Source organism: Phyllobates terribilis, unplaced genomic scaffold, assembly GCF_046119375.1.
Source record: "Phyllobates terribilis strain yellow unplaced genomic scaffold, ASM4611937v1 Scaffold_6__1_contigs__length_29720123, whole genome shotgun sequence".
NCBI classification, from domain to species: domain Eukaryota; kingdom Metazoa; phylum Chordata; class Amphibia; order Anura; family Dendrobatidae; genus Phyllobates; species Phyllobates terribilis.
The window spans coordinates 3,821,054-3,840,416 of NW_027362766.1; the positions used below are offsets into that span (position 1 = coordinate 3,821,054).

The following is a 19,363-nucleotide window of genomic DNA, read 5'->3' on the forward strand; positions in this document are numbered from 1 at the left end:
GGATATAATGATAAATCCTCAGTGTCCTGATATATCGGGATATAATGATAAATCTTCAGTGTCCTGAGATATCGGGATATAATGATAAATCTTCAGTGTCCTGAGATATCGGGATATAATGATAAATCCCATGTGTCCGGAGATATCGGGATATAATGATAAATCCCACGTGTCCTGAGATATCGGGATATAATGATAAATCCCACGTGTCCGGAGATATCGGGATATAATGATAAATCATCAGTGTCCTGAGATATCGGGATATAATGATAAATCCCACGTGCCCTGAGATACCGGGATATAACGATAAATCCTCAGTGTCCTGAGATATCGGGATAATGATAAATCCTCAGTGTCCTGAGATATCGGGATATAATGATAAATCCCCAGTGTCCTGAGATATCGGGATATAATGATAAATCATCAGTGTCCGGAGATATCGGGATATAATGATAAATCCTCAGTGTCCTGAGATATCGGGATATAATGATAAATCCTCAGTGTCCTGAGATATCGCGATATAATGATAAATCATCAGTGTCCTGAGATATTGGGATATAATGATAAATCCTCAGTGTCCTGAGATATCGGGATATAATGATAAATCCTCAGTGTCCTGAGATATCGGGATATAATGATAAATCCCCAGTGTCCTGGGATATAATGATAAATCCTCAGTGTCCTGAGATATCGGGATAATGATAAATCCTCAGTGTCCTGAGATATCGGGATATAATGATAAATCCTCAGTGTCCTGAGATATCGGGATAATGATAAATCATCAGTATCCTGAGATATCGGGATATAATGATAAATCCTCAGTGTCCTGAGATATCGGGATATAATGATAAATCTTCAGTGTCCTGAGATATCGGGATATAATGATAAATCCTCAGTGTCCTGAGATATCGGGATATAATGATAAATCCCCAGTGTCCTGAGATATCGGGAAATAATGATAAATCCTCAGTGTCCTGAGATATCGGGATATAATGATAAATCCTCAGTGTCCTGAGATATCGGGATATAATGATAAATCCCATGTGTCCGGAGATATCGGGATATAATGATAAATCCCCAGTGTCCTGAGATATCGGGATATAATGATAAATCCTCAGTGTCCTGAGATATCGGGATATAATGATAAATCATCAGTGTCCTGAGATATCGGGATATAATGATAAATCCTCAGTGTCCTGAGATATCGGGATATAATGATAAATCCTCATTGTCCTGAGATATCGGGATAATGATAAATCCTCAGTGTCCTGAGATATCGGGATATAATGATAAATCCCCAGTGTCCTGAGATATCGGGATATAATGATAAATCCTCAGTGTCCTGAGATATCGGGATATAATGATAAATCCCCAGTGTCCTGAGATATCGGGATATAATGATAAATCCTCAGTGTCCTGAGATATCGGGATATAATGATAAATCATCAGTGTCCTGAGATATCGGGATATAATGATAAATCCTCAGTGTCCTGAGATATCGGGATATAATGATAATTCCTCAGTGTCCAGAGATATCGGGATATAATGATAAATCCCCAGTGTCCTGAGATATCGGGATATAATGATAAATCCTCAGTGTCCTGAGATATCGGGATATAATGATAAATCCTCAGTGTCCTGAGATATCGGGATATAATGATAAATCCTCAGTGTCCTGAGATATCGGGATATAATGATAAATCCTCAGTGTCCTGAGATATCGGGATATAATGATAAATCCTCAGTGTCCTGAGATATCGGGATATAATGATAAATTCCCAGTGTCCTGAGATATCGGGATAATGATAAATCCTCAGTCTCCTGAGATATCGGGATATAATGATAAATCCTCAGTGTCCTGAGATATCGGGATATAATGATAAATCCTCAGTGTCCTGAGATATCGGGATATAATGATAAATCCTCAGTGTCCTGAGATATCGGGATATAATGATAAATCCCCAGTGTCCTGAGATATCGGGATATAATGATAAATCCTCAGTGTCCTGAGATATCGGGATATAATGATAAATTCCCAGTGTCCTGAGATATCGGGATAATGATAAATCCTCAGTCTCCTGAGATATCGGGATATAATGATAAATCCTCAGTGTCCTGAGATATCGGGATATAATGATAAATCCTCGGTGTCCTGAGGTATCGGGCTATAATGATAAATCTTCTGTGTCCTGAGATACCGGGATATAATGATAAATCCTCAGTGCCCTGAGATATCGGGATATAATGATAAATCATCAGTGTCCTGAGATATCGGGATATAATGATAAATCCTCAGTGTCCTGAGATATCGGGATATAATGATAAATCCTCAGTGTCCTGAGATATCGGGATATAATGATAAATCCTCAGTGTCCTGAGATATCGGGATATAATGATAAATCCTCAGTGTCCTGAGATATCGGGATATAATGATAAATCCTCAGTGTCCTGAGATATCGGGATATAATGATAAATCCTCAGTGTCCTGAGATATCGGGATATAATGATAAATTCCCAGTGTCCTGAGATATCGGGATAATGATAAATCCTCAGTCTCCTGAGATATCGGGATATAATGATAAATCCTCAGTGTCCTGAGATATCGGGATATAATGATAAATCCTCAGTGTCCGGAGATATCGGGATATAATGATAAATCCTCAGTGTCCGGAGATATCGGGATATAATGATAAATCCCCAGTGTCCTGAGATATCGGGATATAATGATAAATCCTCAGTGTCCTGAGATATCGGGATAATGATAAATCCTCAGTGTCCTGAGATATCGGGATATAATGATAAATCCTCAGTGTCCTGAGATATCGGGATAATGATAAATCATCAGTATCCTGAGATATCGGGATATAATGATAAATCCTCAGTGTCCTGAGATATCGGGATATAATGATAAATCTTCAGTGTCCTGAGATATCGGGATATAATGATAAATCCTCAGTGTCCTGAGATATCGGGATATAATGATAAATCCCCAGTGTCCTGAGATATCGGGATATAATGATAAATCCTCAGTGTCCTGAGATATCGGGATATAATGATAAATCTTCAGTGTCCTGAGATATCGGGATATAATGATAAATCCCATGTATCCGGAGATATCGGGATATAATGATAAATCCCCAGTGTCCTGAGATATCGGGATATAATAAATCCTCAGTGTCCTGAGATATCGGGATATAATGATAAATCATCAGTGTCCTGAGATATCGGGATATAATGATAAATCCTCAGTGTCCTGAGATATCGGGATATAATGATAAATCCTCAGTGTCCTGATATATCGGGATAATGATAAATCCTCAGTGTCCTGAGATATCGGGATATAATGATAAATCCCCAGTGTCCTGAGATATCGGGATATAATGATAAATCCTCAGTGTCCTGAGATATCGGGATATAATGATAAATCCTCAGTGTCCGGAGATATTGGGATATAATGATAAATCCTCAGTGTCCTGAGATATCGGGATATAATGATAAATCCTCAGTGTCCTGAGATATCGGGATATAATGATAAATCCTCAGTGTCCGGAGATATTGGGATATAATGATAAATCCTCAGTGTCCTGAGATATCGGGATATAATGATAAATCCCCAGTGTCCTGAGATATCGGGATATAATGATAAATCCTCAGTGTCCTGAGATATCGGGATATAATGATAAATCCTCAGTGTCCTGAGATATCGGGATATAATGATAAATCATTAGTGTCCTGAGATATCGGGATATAATGATAAATCCTCAGTGTCCTGAGATATTGGGATATAATGATAAATCCTCAGTGTCCTGAGATATCGGGATATAATGAGAAATCCTCAGTGTCCTGAGATATCGGGATATAATGATAAATCCTCAGTGTCCTGAGATATTGGGATATAATGATAAATCCTCAGTGTCCTGAGATATCGGGATATAATGATAAATCCTCAGTGTCCTGAGATATCGGGATATAATGATAAATCCTCAGTGTCCTGAGATATCGGGATATAATGATAAATCCTCAGTGTCCTGAGATATCGGGATATAATGATAAATCATCAGTGTCCTGAGATATCGGGATATAATGAGAAATCCTCAGTGTCCTGAGATATCGGGATATAATGATAAATCCTCAGTGTCCTGAGATATCGGGATATAATGAGAAATCCTCAGTGTCCTGAGATATCGGGATATAATGATAAATCCTCAGTGTCCTGAGATATCGGGATATAATGAGAAATCCTCAGTGTCCTGAGATATCGGGATATAATGAGAAATCCTCAGTGTCCTGAGATATCGGGATATAATGATAAATCCTCAGTGTCCTGAGATATCGGGATATAATGATAAATCCTCAGTGTCCTGATATATCGGGATAATGATAAATCCTCAGTGTCCTGAGATATCGGGATATAATGATAAATCCCCAGTGTCCTGAGATATCGGGATATAATGATAAATCCTCAGTGTCCTGAGATATCGGGATATAATGATAAATCCTCAGTGTCCTGAGATATCGGGATATAATGATAAATCCCCAGTGTCCTGAGATATCGGGATATAATGATAAATCCCCAGTGTCCTGAGATATCGGGATATAATGATAAATCCTCAGTGTCCTGAGATATCGGGATATAATGATAAATCCTCCGTATCCTGAGATATCGGGATAATGATAAATCCTCAGTGTCCTGAGATATCGGGATAATGATAAATCCTCAGTCTCCTGAGATATCGGGATATAATGATAAATCCTCAGTGTCCTGAGATATCGGGATATAATGATAAATCCCACGTGTCCTGAGATATCGGAATATAATGATAAATCCTCAGTGTCCTGAGATATCGGGATATAATAATAAATCCTCAGTGTCCTGAGATATCGGGATATAATGATAAATCCTCAGTGTCCTGAGATATCGGGATATAATGATAAATCCTCAGTGTCCTGAGATACAGGATATAATGATAAATCCTCAGTGTCCTGAGATATCGGGATATAATGATAAATCCCACGTGTCCTGAGATATCGGGATATAATGATAAATCCTCAGTGTCCTGAGATATCGGGATATAATAATAAATCCTCAGTGTCCTGAGATATCGGGATATAATGATAAATCATCAGTGTCCTGAGATATCGTGATATAATGATAAATCCTCCGTGTCCTGAGATATCGGGATAATGATAAATGCCCAGTGTCCTGAGATATCGGGATATAATGATAAATCCTCAGTGTCCTGAGATATCGGGATATAATGATAAATACTCGGTGTCCTGAGATATCGGGATATAATGATAAATCCTCAGCGTCCTGAGATATCGGGATATAATGATAAATCCTCAGCGTCCTGAGATATCGGGATATAATGATAAATCCTCAGTGTCCTGAGATATCGGGATATAATGATAAATACTCGGTGTCCTGAGATATCGGGATATAATGATAAATCCCCAGTGTCCTGAGATATCGAGATATAATGATAAATCCCCCGTGTCCTGAGATACAGGATATAATGATAAATCCTCAGTGTCTGGAGATATCAGGATATAATGATAAATCCTCAGTGTCCTGAGATATCGGGATATAATGATAAATCCCTAGTGTCCTGAGATATCGAAATATAATGATAAATCCTCAGTGTCCTGAGATATCGGGATATAATGATAAATCCTCAGTGTCCTGAGATATCGGGATATAATGATAAATCCTCAGTGTCCTGAGATATCGGGATATAATGATAAATCCTCAGTGTCCTGAGATATCGGGATATAATGATAAATCCCTAGTGTCCTGAGATATCGAAATATAATGATAAATACCCAGTGTCCTGAGATATCGGGATATAATGATAAATCCTCAGTGTCCTGAGATATCGGGATATAATGATAAATCCTCGGTTTCCTGAGATATCGGGATATAACGATAAATCCTCAGTGTCCTGAGATATCGGGATAATGATAAATCCTCAGTGTCCTGAGATATCGGGATATAATGATAAATCCCCAGTGTCCTGAGATATCGGGATATAATGATAAATCCTCGGTGTCCTGAGGTATCGGGCTATAATAATAAATCTTCCGTGTCCTGAGATATCGGAATATAATGATAACTCCCCAGTGTCTTGAGATATCGGGATATAATGATAAATCCTCAGTGTCCGGAGATATCGGGATATAATGATAAATCCTCAGTGTCCTGAGATATCGGGATATAATGATAAATCCTCAGGGTCCTGAGATATCGGGATATAATGATAAATCATCAGTGTCCTGAGATATCGGGATATAATGATAAATCATCAGTGTCCGGAGATATCGGGATAAAATGATAAATCCTCAGTGTCCTGAGATATCGGGATATAATGATAAATCCTCAGTGTACTGAGATATCGGGATATAATGATAAATCATCAGTGTCCTGAGATATTGGGATATAATGATAAATCTTCAGTGTCCTGAGATATCGGGATATAATGATAAATCCTCAGTGTCCTGAGATATCGGGATATAATGATAAATCCTCAGTGTCCTGAGATATCGGGATATAATGATAAATCCCCAGTGTCCTGAGATATCGGGATATAATGATAAATCCTCAGTGTCCTGAGATATCGTGATATAATGATAAATCCCCAGTGTCCTGAGATATCGGGATATAATGATAAATCATCAGTGTCCTGAGATATCGGGATATAATGATAAATCCCCAGTGTCCTGAGATATCGGGATATAATGATAAATCCTCAGTGTCCTGAGATATCGGGATATAATGATAAATCCTCAGTGTCCTGAGATATCGGGATATAATGATAAATCCTCAGTGTTCTGAGATATCGGGATATAATGATAAATCCTCAGTGTCCGGAGATATCGGGATATAATGATAAATCCCCAGTGTCCTGAGATATCGGGATATAATGATAAATCCTCAGTGTCCTGAGATATTGGGATATAATGAAAAATCCTCAGTGTCCTGAGATATCGGGATATAATGATAAATCCTCAGTGTCTGGAGATATCAGGATATAATGATAAATCCTCAGTGTCCTGAGATATCGGGATATAATGATAAATCCCCCGTGTCCTGAGATATCGAAATATAATGATAAATCCTCAGTGTCTTGAGATATCGGGATATAATGATAAATCCTCAGTGTCCTGAGATATCGGGATATAATGATAAATCCTCAGTGTCCTGAGATATCGGGATATAATGATAAATCATCAGTGTCCTGAGATATCAGGATATAATGATAAATCCTCAGTGTCCTGAGATATCAGGATATAATGATAAATCCTCAGTGTCCTGAGATATCGGGATAATGATAAATCCTCAGTGTCCCGAGATATCGGAATATAATGATAAATCATCAGTATCCTGAGATATTGGGATATAATGATAAATCCCACGTGTCCTGAGATATCGGGATATAATGATAAATCCTCAGTGTCCTGAGATATCGGGATATAATGATAAATCCCACGTGTCCTGAGATATCGGGATATAATGATAAATCCCCAGTGTCCTGAGATATCGGGATATAATGATAAATCATCAGTGTCCTGAGATATCGGGATATAATGATAAATCCTCAGTGTCCTGAGATATCGGGATATAATGATAAATCCTCAGTGTCCTGAGATATCGGGATATAATGATAAATCCCCAGTGTCCTGAGATATCGGGATATAATGATAAATCATCAGTGTCCTGAGATATCGGGATATAATGATAAATCCTCAGTGTCCTGAGATATCGGGATATAATGATAAATCCCCAGTGTCCTGAGATATCGGGATATAATGATAAATCCTCAGTGTCCTGAGATATCGGGATATAATGATAAATCCCCAGTGTCCTGAGATATCGGGATATAATGATAAATCATCAGTGTCCTGAGATATCAGGATATAATGATAAATCCTCAGTGTCCTGAGATATCGGGATATAATGATAAATCATCAGTGTCCTGAGATATCGGGATATAATGATAAATTCCCAGTGTCCTGAGATATCGGGATATAATGATAAATCCTCAGTGTCCTGAGATATCGGGATATAATGATAAATCATCAGTGTCCTGAGATATCGGGATATGATAAATCCTCAGTGTCTTGAGATATTGAGATATAATGATAAATCCTCAGTGTCCTGAGATATCGGGATATAATGATAAATCCCACGTGTTCTGAGATATCGGGATATATTGATAAATCCTCAGTGTCCTGAGATATCGGGATATAATGATAAATCATCAGTGTCCTGAGATATCGGGATATAATGATAAATCCTCAGTGTCCTGAGATATCGGGATATAATGATAAATCATCAGTGTCCTGAGATATCGGGATATAATGATAAATTCCCAGTGTCCTGAGATATCGGGATATAATGATAAATCCTCAGTGTCCTGAGATATCGGGATATAATGATAAATCCTCAGTGTCCTGAGATATCGGGATATAATGATAAATCCTCAGTGTCCTGAGATATCGGGATATAATGATAAATCCCCAGTGTCCTGAGATATCGGGATATAATGATAAATCCTCAGTGTCCTGAGATATCGGGATATAATGATAAATCATCAGTTTCCTGAGATATTGGGATATAATGATAAATCCTCAGTGTCCTGAGATATCAGGATATAATGATAAATCCTCAGTGTCCTGAGATATCGGGATATAATGATAAATTCCCAGTGTCCTGAGATATCGGGATATAATGATAAATCCTCAGTGTCCTGAGATATCGGGATATAATGATAAATCCTCAGTGTCCTGAGATATCGGGATATAATGATAAATCCCCAGTGTCCTGAGATATCGGGATATAATGATAAATTCCTAGTGTCCTGAGATATCGGGATATAATGATAAATCCTCAGTGTCCGGACATATCGGGATATAATGATAAATCCTCAGTGTCCTGAGATATCGGGATATAATGATAAATCCTCAGTGTCCTGAGATATCGGGATATAATGATAAATCCTCAGTGTCCTGAGATATCGGTATATAATGATAAATTCCCAGTGTCCTGAGATATCGGGATATAATGATAAATCTTCAGTGTCCTGAGATATCGGGATATAATGATAAATCTTCAGTGTCCTGAGATATCGGGATATAATGATAAATCCCATGTGTCCGGAGATATCGGGATATAATGATAAATCCCACGTGTCCTGACATATCGGGATATAATGATAAATCCCACGTGTCCGGAGATATCGGGATATAATGATAAATCATCAGTGTCCTGAGATATCGGGATATAATGATAAATCCCACGTGCCCTGAGATACCGGGATATAATGATAAATCCTCAGTGTCCTGAGATATCGGGATATAATGATAAATCCTCAGTGTCCTGAGATATCGGGATATAATGATAAATCCTCAGTGTCCTGAGATATCGGGATATAATGATAAATCCTCAGTGTCCTGATATATCGGGATATAATGATAAATCTTCAGTGTCCTGAGATATCGGGATATAATGATAAATCTTCAGTGTCCTGAGATATCGGGATATAATGATAAATCCCATGTGTCCGGAGATATCGGGATATAATGATAAATCCCACGTGTCCTGAGATATCGGGATATAATGATAAATCCCACGTGTCCGGAGATATCGGGATATAATGATAAATCATCAGTGTCCTGAGATATCGGGATATAATGATAAATCCCACGTGCCCTGAGATACCGGGATATAACGATAAATCCTCAGTGTCCTGAGATATCGGGATAATGATAAATCCTCAGTGTCCTGAGATATCGGGATATAATGATAAATCCCCAGTGTCCTGAGATATCGGGATATAATGATAAATCATCAGTGTCCGGAGATATCGGGATATAATGATAAATCCTCAGTGTCCTGAGATATCGGGATATAATGATAAATCCTCAGTGTCCTGAGATATCGCGATATAATGATAAATCATCAGTGTCCTGAGATATTGGGATATAATGATAAATCCTCAGTGTCCTGAGATATCGGGATATAATGATAAATCCTCAGTGTCCTGAGATATCGGGATATAATGATAAATCCCCAGTGTCCTGGGATATAATGATAAATCCTCAGTGTCCTGAGATATCGGGATAATGATAAATCCTCAGTGTCCTGAGATATCGGGATATAATGATAAATCCTCAGTGTCCTGAGATATCGGGATAATGATAAATCATCAGTATCCTGAGATATCGGGATATAATGATAAATCCTCAGTGTCCTGAGATATCGGGATATAATGATAAATCTTCAGTGTCCTGAGATATCGGGATATAATGATAAATCCTCAGTGTCCTGAGATATCGGGATATAATGATAAATCCCCAGTGTCCTGAGATATCGGGATATAATGATAAATCCTCAGTGTCCTGAGATATCGGGATATAATGATAAATCCTCAGTGTCCTGAGATATCGGGATATAATGATAAATCCCATGTGTCCGGAGATATCGGGATATAATGATAAATCCCCAGTGTCCTGAGATATCGGGATATAATGATAAATCCTCAGTGTCCTGAGATATCGGGATATAATGATAAATCATCAGTGTCCTGAGATATCGGGATATAATGATAAATCCTCAGTGTCCTGAGATATCGGGATATAATGATAAATCCTCATTGTCCTGAGATATCGGGATAATGATAAATCCTCAGTGTCCTGAGATATCGGGATATAATGATAAATCCCCAGTGTCCTGAGATATCGGGATATAATGATAAATCCTCAGTGTCCTGAGATATCGGGATATAATGATAAATCCCCAGTGTCCTGAGATATCGGGATATAATGATAAATCCTCAGTGTCCTGAGATATCGGGATATAATGATAAATCATCAGTGTCCTGAGATATCGGGATATAATGATAAATCCTCAGTGTCCTGAGATATCGGGATATAATGATAATTCCTCAGTGTCCAGAGATATCGGGATATAATGATAAATCCCCAGTGTCCTGAGATATCGGGATATAATGATAAATCCTCAGTGTCCTGAGATATCGGGATATAATGATAAATCCTCAGTGTCCTGAGATATCGGGATATAATGATAAATCCTCAGTGTCCTGAGATATCGGGATATAATGATAAATCCTCAGTGTCCTGAGATATCGGGATATAATGATAAATCCTCAGTGTCCTGAGATATCGGGATATAATGATAAATTCCCAGTGTCCTGAGATATCGGGATAATGATAAATCCTCAGTCTCCTGAGATATCGGGATATAATGATAAATCCTCAGTGTCCTGAGATATCGGGATATAATGATAAATCCTCAGTGTCCTGAGATATCGGGATATAATGATAAATCCTCAGTGTCCTGAGATATCGGGATATAATGATAAATCCCCAGTGTCCTGAGATATCGGGATATAATGATAAATCCTCAGTGTCCTGAGATATCGGGATATAATGATAAATTCCCAGTGTCCTGAGATATCGGGATAATGATAAATCCTCAGTCTCCTGAGATATCGGGATATAATGATAAATCCTCAGTGTCCTGAGATATCGGGATATAATGATAAATCCTCGGTGTCCTGAGGTATCGGGCTATAATGATAAATCTTCTGTGTCCTGAGATACCGGGATATAATGATAAATCCTCAGTGCCCTGAGATATCGGGATATAATGATAAATCATCAGTGTCCTGAGATATCGGGATATAATGATAAATCCTCAGTGTCCTGAGATATCGGGATATAATGATAAATCCTCAGTGTCCTGAGATATCGGGATATAATGATAAATCCTCAGTGTCCTGAGATATCGGGATATAATGATAAATCCTCAGTGTCCTGAGATATCGGGATATAATGATAAATCCTCAGTGTCCTGAGATATCGGGATATAATGATAAATCCTCAGTGTCCTGAGATATCGGGATATAATGATAAATTCCCAGTGTCCTGAGATATCGGGATAATGATAAATCCTCAGTCTCCTGAGATATCGGGATATAATGATAAATCCTCAGTGTCCTGAGATATCGGGATATAATGATAAATCCTCAGTGTCCGGAGATATCGGGATATAATGATAAATCCTCAGTGTCCGGAGATATCGGGATATAATGATAAATCCCCAGTGTCCTGAGATATCGGGATATAATGATAAATCCTCAGTGTCCTGAGATATCGGGATAATGATAAATCCTCAGTGTCCTGAGATATCGGGATATAATGATAAATCCTCAGTGTCCTGAGATATCGGGATAATGATAAATTATCAGTATCCTGAGATATCGGGATATAATGATAAATCCTCAGTGTCCTGAGATATCGGGATATAATGATAAATCTTCAGTGTCCTGAGATATCGGGATATAATGATAAATCCTCAGTGTCCTGAGATATCGGGATATAATGATAAATCCTCAGTGTCCTGAGATATCGGGATATAATGATAAATCTTCAGTGTCCTGAGATATCGGGATATAATGATAAATCCCATGTATCCGGAGATATCGGGATATAATGATAAATCCCCAGTGTCCTGAGATATCGGGATATAATAAATCCTCAGTGTCCTGAGATATCGGGATATAATGATAAATCATCAGTGTCCTGAGATATCGGGATATAATGATAAATCCTCAGTGTCCTGAGATATCGGGATATAATGATAAATCCTCAGTGTCCTGATATATCGGGATAATGATAAATCCTCAGTGTCCTGAGATATCGGGATATAATGATAAATCCCCAGTGTCCTGAGATATCGGGATATAATGATAAATCCTCAGTGTCCTGAGATATCGGGATATAATGATAAATCCTCAGTGTCCGGAGATATTGGGATATAATGATAAATCCTCAGTGTCCTGAGATATCGGGATATAATGATAAATCCTCAGTGTCCTGAGATATCGGGATATAATGATAAATCCTCAGTGTCCGGAGATATTGGGATATAATGATAAATCCTCAGTGTCCTGAGATATCGGGATATAATGATAAATCCCCAGTGTCCTGAGATATCGGGATATAATGATAAATCCTCAGTGTCCTGAGATATCGGGATATAATGATAAATCCTCAGTGTCCTGAGATATCGGGATATAATGATAAATCATTAGTGTCCTGAGATATCGGGATATAATGATAAATCCTCAGTGTCCTGAGATATTGGGATATAATGATAAATCCTCAGTGTCCTGAGATATCGGGATATAATGAGAAATCCTCAGTGTCCTGAGATATCGGGATATAATGATAAATCCTCAGTGTCCTGAGATATTGGGATATAATGATAAATCCTCAGTGTCCTGAGATATCGGGATATAATGATAAATCCTCAGTGTCCTGAGATATCGGGATATAATGATAAATCCTCAGTGTCCTGAGATATCGGGATATAATGATAAATCCTCAGTGTCCTGAGATATCGGGATATAATGATAAATCATCAGTGTCCTGAGATATCGGGATATAATGAGAAATCCTCAGTGTCCTGAGATATCGGGATATAATGATAAATCCTCAGTGTCCTGAGATATCGGGATATAATGAGAAATCCTCAGTGTCCTGAGATATCGGGATATAATGATAAATCCTCAGTGTCCTGAGATATCGGGATATAATGAGAAATCCTCAGTGTCCTGAGATATCGGGATATAATGAGAAATCCTCAGTGTCCTGAGATATCGGGATATAATGATAAATCCTCAGTGTCCTGAGATATCGGGATATAATGATAAATCCTCAGTGTCCTGATATATCGGGATAATGATAAATCCTCAGTGTCCTGAGATATCGGGATATAATGATAAATCCCCAGTGTCCTGAGATATCGGGATATAATGATAAATCCTCAGTGTCCTGAGATATCGGGATATAATGATAAATCCTCAGTGTCCTGAGATATCGGGATATAATGATAAATCCCCAGTGTCCTGAGATATCGGGATATAATGATAAATCCTCAGTGTCCTGAGATATCGGGATATAATGATAAATCTTCAGTGTCCTGAGATATCGGGATATAATGATAAATCCCATGTGTCCGGAGATATCGGGATATAATGATAAATCCCCAGTGTCCTGAGATATCGGGATATAATAAATCCTCAGTGTCCTGAGATATCGGGATATAATGATAAATCATCAGTGTCCTGAGATATCGGGATATAATGATAAATCCTCAGTGTCCTGAGATATCGGGATATAATGATAAATCCTCAGTGTCCTGATATATCGGGATAATGATAAATCCTCAGTGTCCTGAGATATCGGGATATAATGATAAATCCCCAGTGTCCTGAGATATCGGGATATAATGATAAATCCTCAGTGTCCTGAGATATCGGGATATAATGATAAATCCCCAGTGTCCTGAGATATCGGGATATAATGATAAATCCTCAGTGTCCTGAGATATCGGGATATAATGATAAATCCTCAGTGTCCTGAGATATCGGGATATAATGATAAATCCCCTGTATCCTGAGATATCGGGATATAATGATAAATCCTCAGTGTCCTGAGATATCGGGATATAATGATAAATCCTCAGTGTCCTGAGATATCGGGATATAATGATAAATCCTCAGTGTCCTGAGATATCGGGATATAATGATAAATCCCCTGTATCCTGAGATATCGGGATATAATGATAAATCCCCTGTATTCTGAGATATCGGGATATAATGATAAATCCTCAGTGTCCTGAGATATTGGGATATAGTGATAAATCCTCAGTGTCCTGAGATATCGGGATATAATGATAAATCCTCAGTGTCCTGAGATATTGGGATATAATGATAAATCCTCAGTGTCCTGAGATATCGGGATATAATGAGAAATCCTCAGTGTCCTGAGATATCGGGATATAATGAGAAATCCTCAGTGTCCTGAGATATCGGGATATAATGAGAAATCCTCAGTGTCCTGAGATATCGGGATATAATGATAAATCCCCAGTGTCCTGAGATATCGGGATATAATGATAAATCCCCAGTGTCCTGAGATATCGGGATATAATGATAAATCCTCAGTGTCCTGAGATATCGGGATATAATGATAAATCCTCAGTGTCCTGAGATATCGGGATATAATGATAAATCCTCAGTGTCCTGAGATATCGGGATATAATGATAAATCCTCAGTGTCCTGAGATATCGGGATAATGATAAATTATCAGTATCCTGAGATATCGGGATATAATGATAAATCCTCAGTGTCCTGAGATATCGGGATATAATGATAAATCTTCAGTGTCCTGAGATATCGGGATATAATGATAAATCCTCAGTGTCCTGAGATATCGGGATATAATGATAAATCCTCAGTGTCCTGAGATATCGGGATATAATGATAAATCTTCAGTGTCCTGAGATATCGGGATATAATGATAAATCCCATGTATCCGGAGATATCGGGATATAATGATAAATCCCCAGTGTCCTGAGATATCGGGATATAATAAATCCTCAGTGTCCTGAGATATCGGGATATAATGATAAATCATCAGTGTCCTGAGATATCGGGATATAATGATAAATCCTCAGTGTCCTGAGATATCGGGATATAATGATAAATCCTCAGTGTCCTGATATATCGGGATAATGATAAATCCTCAGTGTCCTGAGATATCGGGATATAATGATAAATCCCCAGTGTCCTGAGATATCGGGATATAATGATAAATCCTCAGTGTCCTGAGATATCGGGATATAATGATAAATCCTCAGTGTCCGGAGATATTGGGATATAATGATAAATCCTCAGTGTCCTGAGATATCGGGATATAATGATAAATCCTCAGTGTCCTGAGATATCGGGATATAATGATAAATCCTCAGTGTCCGGAGATATTGGGATATAATGATAAATCCTCAGTGTCCTGAGATATCGGGATATAATGATAAATCCCCAGTGTCCTGAGATATCGGGATATAATGATAAATCCTCAGTGTCCTGAGATATCGGGATATAATGATAAATCCTCAGTGTCCTGAGATATCGGGATATAATGATAAATCATTAGTGTCCTGAGATATCGGGATATAATGATAAATCCTCAGTGTCCTGAGATATTGGGATATAATGATAAATCCTCAGTGTCCTGAGATATCGGGATATAATGAGAAATCCTCAGTGTCCTGAGATATCGGGATATAATGATAAATCCTCAGTGTCCTGAGATATTGGGATATAATGATAAATCCTCAGTGTCCTGAGATATCGGGATATAATGATAAATCCTCAGTGTCCTGAGATATCGGGATATAATGATAAATCCTCAGTGTCCTGAGATATCGGGATATAATGATAAATCCTCAGTGTCCTGAGATATCGGGATATAATGATAAATCATCAGTGTCCTGAGATATCGGGATATAATGAGAAATCCTCAGTGTCCTGAGATATCGGGATATAATGATAAATCCTCAGTGTCCTGAGATATCGGGATATAATGAGAAATCCTCAGTGTCCTGAGATATCGGGATATAATGATAAATCCTCAGTGTCCTGAGATATCGGGATATAATGAGAAATCCTCAGTGTCCTGAGATATCGGGATATAATGAGAAATCCTCAGTGTCCTGAGATATCGGGATATAATGATAAATCCTCAGTGTCCTGAGATATCGGGATATAATGATAAATCCTCAGTGTCCTGATATATCGGGATAATGATAAATCCTCAGTGTCCTGAGATATCGGGATATAATGATAAATCCCCAGTGTCCTGAGATATCGGGATATAATGATAAATCCTCAGTGTCCTGAGATATCGGGATATAATGATAAATCCTCAGTGTCCTGAGATATCGGGATATAATGATAAATCCCCAGTGTCCTGAGATATCGGGATATAATGATAAATCCTCAGTGTCCTGAGATATCGGGATATAATGATAAATCTTCAGTGTCCTGAGATATCGGGATATAATGATAAATCCCATGTGTCCGGAGATATCGGGATATAATGATAAATCCCCAGTGTCCTGAGATATCGGGATATAATAAATCCTCAGTGTCCTGAGATATCGGGATATAATGATAAATCATCAGTGTCCTGAGATATCGGGATATAATGATAAATCCTCAGTGTCCTGAGATATCGGGATATAATGATAAATCCTCAGTGTCCTGATATATCGGGATAATGATAAATCCTCAGTGTCCTGAGATATCGGGATATAATGATAAATCCCCAGTGTCCTGAGATATCGGGATATAATGATAAATCCTCAGTGTCCTGAGATATCGGGATATAATGATAAATCCCCAGTGTCCTGAGATATCGGGATATAATGATAAATCCTCAGTGTCCTGAGATATCGGGATATAATGATAAATCCTCAGTGTCCTGAGATATCGGGATATAATGATAAATCCCCTGTATCCTGAGATATCGGGATATAATGATAAATCCTCAGTGTCCTGAGATATCGGGATATAATGATAAATCCTCAGTGTCCTGAGATATCGGGATATAATGATAAATCCTCAGTGTCCTGAGATATCGGGATATAATGATAAATCCCCTGTATCCTGAGATATCGGGATATAATGATAAATCCCCTGTATTCTGAGATATCGGGATATAATGATAAATCCTCAGTGTCCTGAGATATTGGGATATAGTGATAAATCCTCAGTGTCCTGAGATATCGGGATATAATGATAAATCCTCAGTGTCCTGAGATATTGGGATATAATGATAAATCCTCAGTGTCCTGAGATATCGGGATATAATGAGAAATCCTCAGTGTCCTGAGATATCGGGATATAATGAGAAATCCTCAGTGTCCTGAGATATCGGGATATAATGAGAAATCCTCAGTGTCCTGAGATATCGGGATATAATGATAAATCCCCAGTGTCCTGAGATATCGGGATATAATGATAAATCCCCAGTGTCCTGAGATATCGGGATATAATGATAAATCCTCAGTGTCCTGAGATATCGGGATATAATGATAAATCCTCAGTGTCCTGAGATATCGGGATATAATGATAAATCCTCAGTGTCCTGAGATATCGGGATATAATGAGAAATCCTCAGTGTCCTGAGATATCGGGATATAATGATAAATCCCCAGTGTCCTGAGATATCGGGATATAATGATAAATCCCCAGTGTCCTGAGATATCGGGATATAATGATAAATCCCCTGTATCCTGAGATATCGGGATATAATGATAAATCCTCAGTGTCCTGAGATATCGGGATATAATGATAAATCCTCAGTGTCCTGAGATATCGGGATATAATGATAAATCCTCAGTGTCCTGAGATATCGGGATATAATGATAAATCCCCTGTATCCTGAGATATCGGGATATAATGATAAATCCCCTGTATCCTGAGATATCGGGATATAATGATAAATCCTCAGTGTCCTGAGATATTGGGATATAGTGATAAATCCTCAGTGTCCTGAGATATCGGGATATAATGATAAATCCTCAGTGTCCTGAGATATTGGGATATAATGATAAATCCTCAGTGTCCTGAGATATCGGGATATAATGAGAAATCCTCAGTGTCCTGAGATATCGGGATATAATGATAAATCCTCAGTGTCCTGAGATATTGGGATATAATGATAAATCCTCAGTGTCCTGAGATATCGGGATATAATGATAAATCCTCAGTGTCCTGAGATATCGGGATATAATGATAAATCCTCAGTGTCCTGACGGGATATAATCGGTATTATACGTTACCATGGTTACTCATTATTAATTTACTCCTCTTCCCACAGTTAAAATGGCCGCCAAGAATCCGCTGCTCGGGTAATGTAGCGCGGTGATTGGGTGATGAGCAGTGGACACGCCTCTGGATCGCGGATTGGTTTATTCTAGGCGCGAAATGCGGAGGACTCAGATATGGAAGAAGTCAGAGCAGCTGTGCGAGGTGAGGAGGCGGCGGGAGACGGAGCGGTGTGGAGCTCGGTGCGGGGGGCGGTGCGGGAGACGGAGCGGGGGGCGGGGGATGGTGCGGAGCTTTGTGCGGGGGGCGGAGCGGGAGACGGAGCGGTGTGGAGCGGGGGGCGGTGCGGGAGACGGAGCGGGGGGCGGGGGATGGTGCGGGGCTCGGTGCGGGGGGCGGGGCCGCAAGCTGAAGCGGCTTGACCATTGGTTAAGCAGTAGGCGGTGTGCACAGCCCTCCTCTCATTGCTGTAGTTCTGCTCCTCAGATTTTGAGGAGGCCGCGCAGGAGGTGACTGTGGAGCTGGAAAGACTGAGCCGCAATATCCGACACATGACCCAATACCAGGCGCAGGTGTTCCAGGTGACTAAAGTGCTGGTAAGTCCCTGCTGGACAGTGCTGGTGTCTGCCGGCCCGTCTCCCTTCTCCCCCTTCCCTTCTCC

At 38.9% G+C, this 19,363-nt stretch overlaps 1 long non-coding RNA gene across 2 annotated transcripts in view; it reads left to right on the forward strand.

The window, feature by feature from the left end:
• Positions 1-19,299, forward strand: part of LOC141152702 (uncharacterized) — a 64,933-nt gene extending 45,634 nt beyond the window's left edge. For both annotated transcript variants that reach the window (XR_012247138.1, XR_012247137.1), the window contains exons 2-3: positions 18,755-18,906; positions 19,189-19,299. This is a non-coding gene — a long non-coding RNA (uncharacterized lncRNA). The remainder of the gene's footprint in view (positions 1-18,754; positions 18,907-19,188) is intronic.
• Positions 19,300-19,363: the final 64 nt, after the last annotated feature.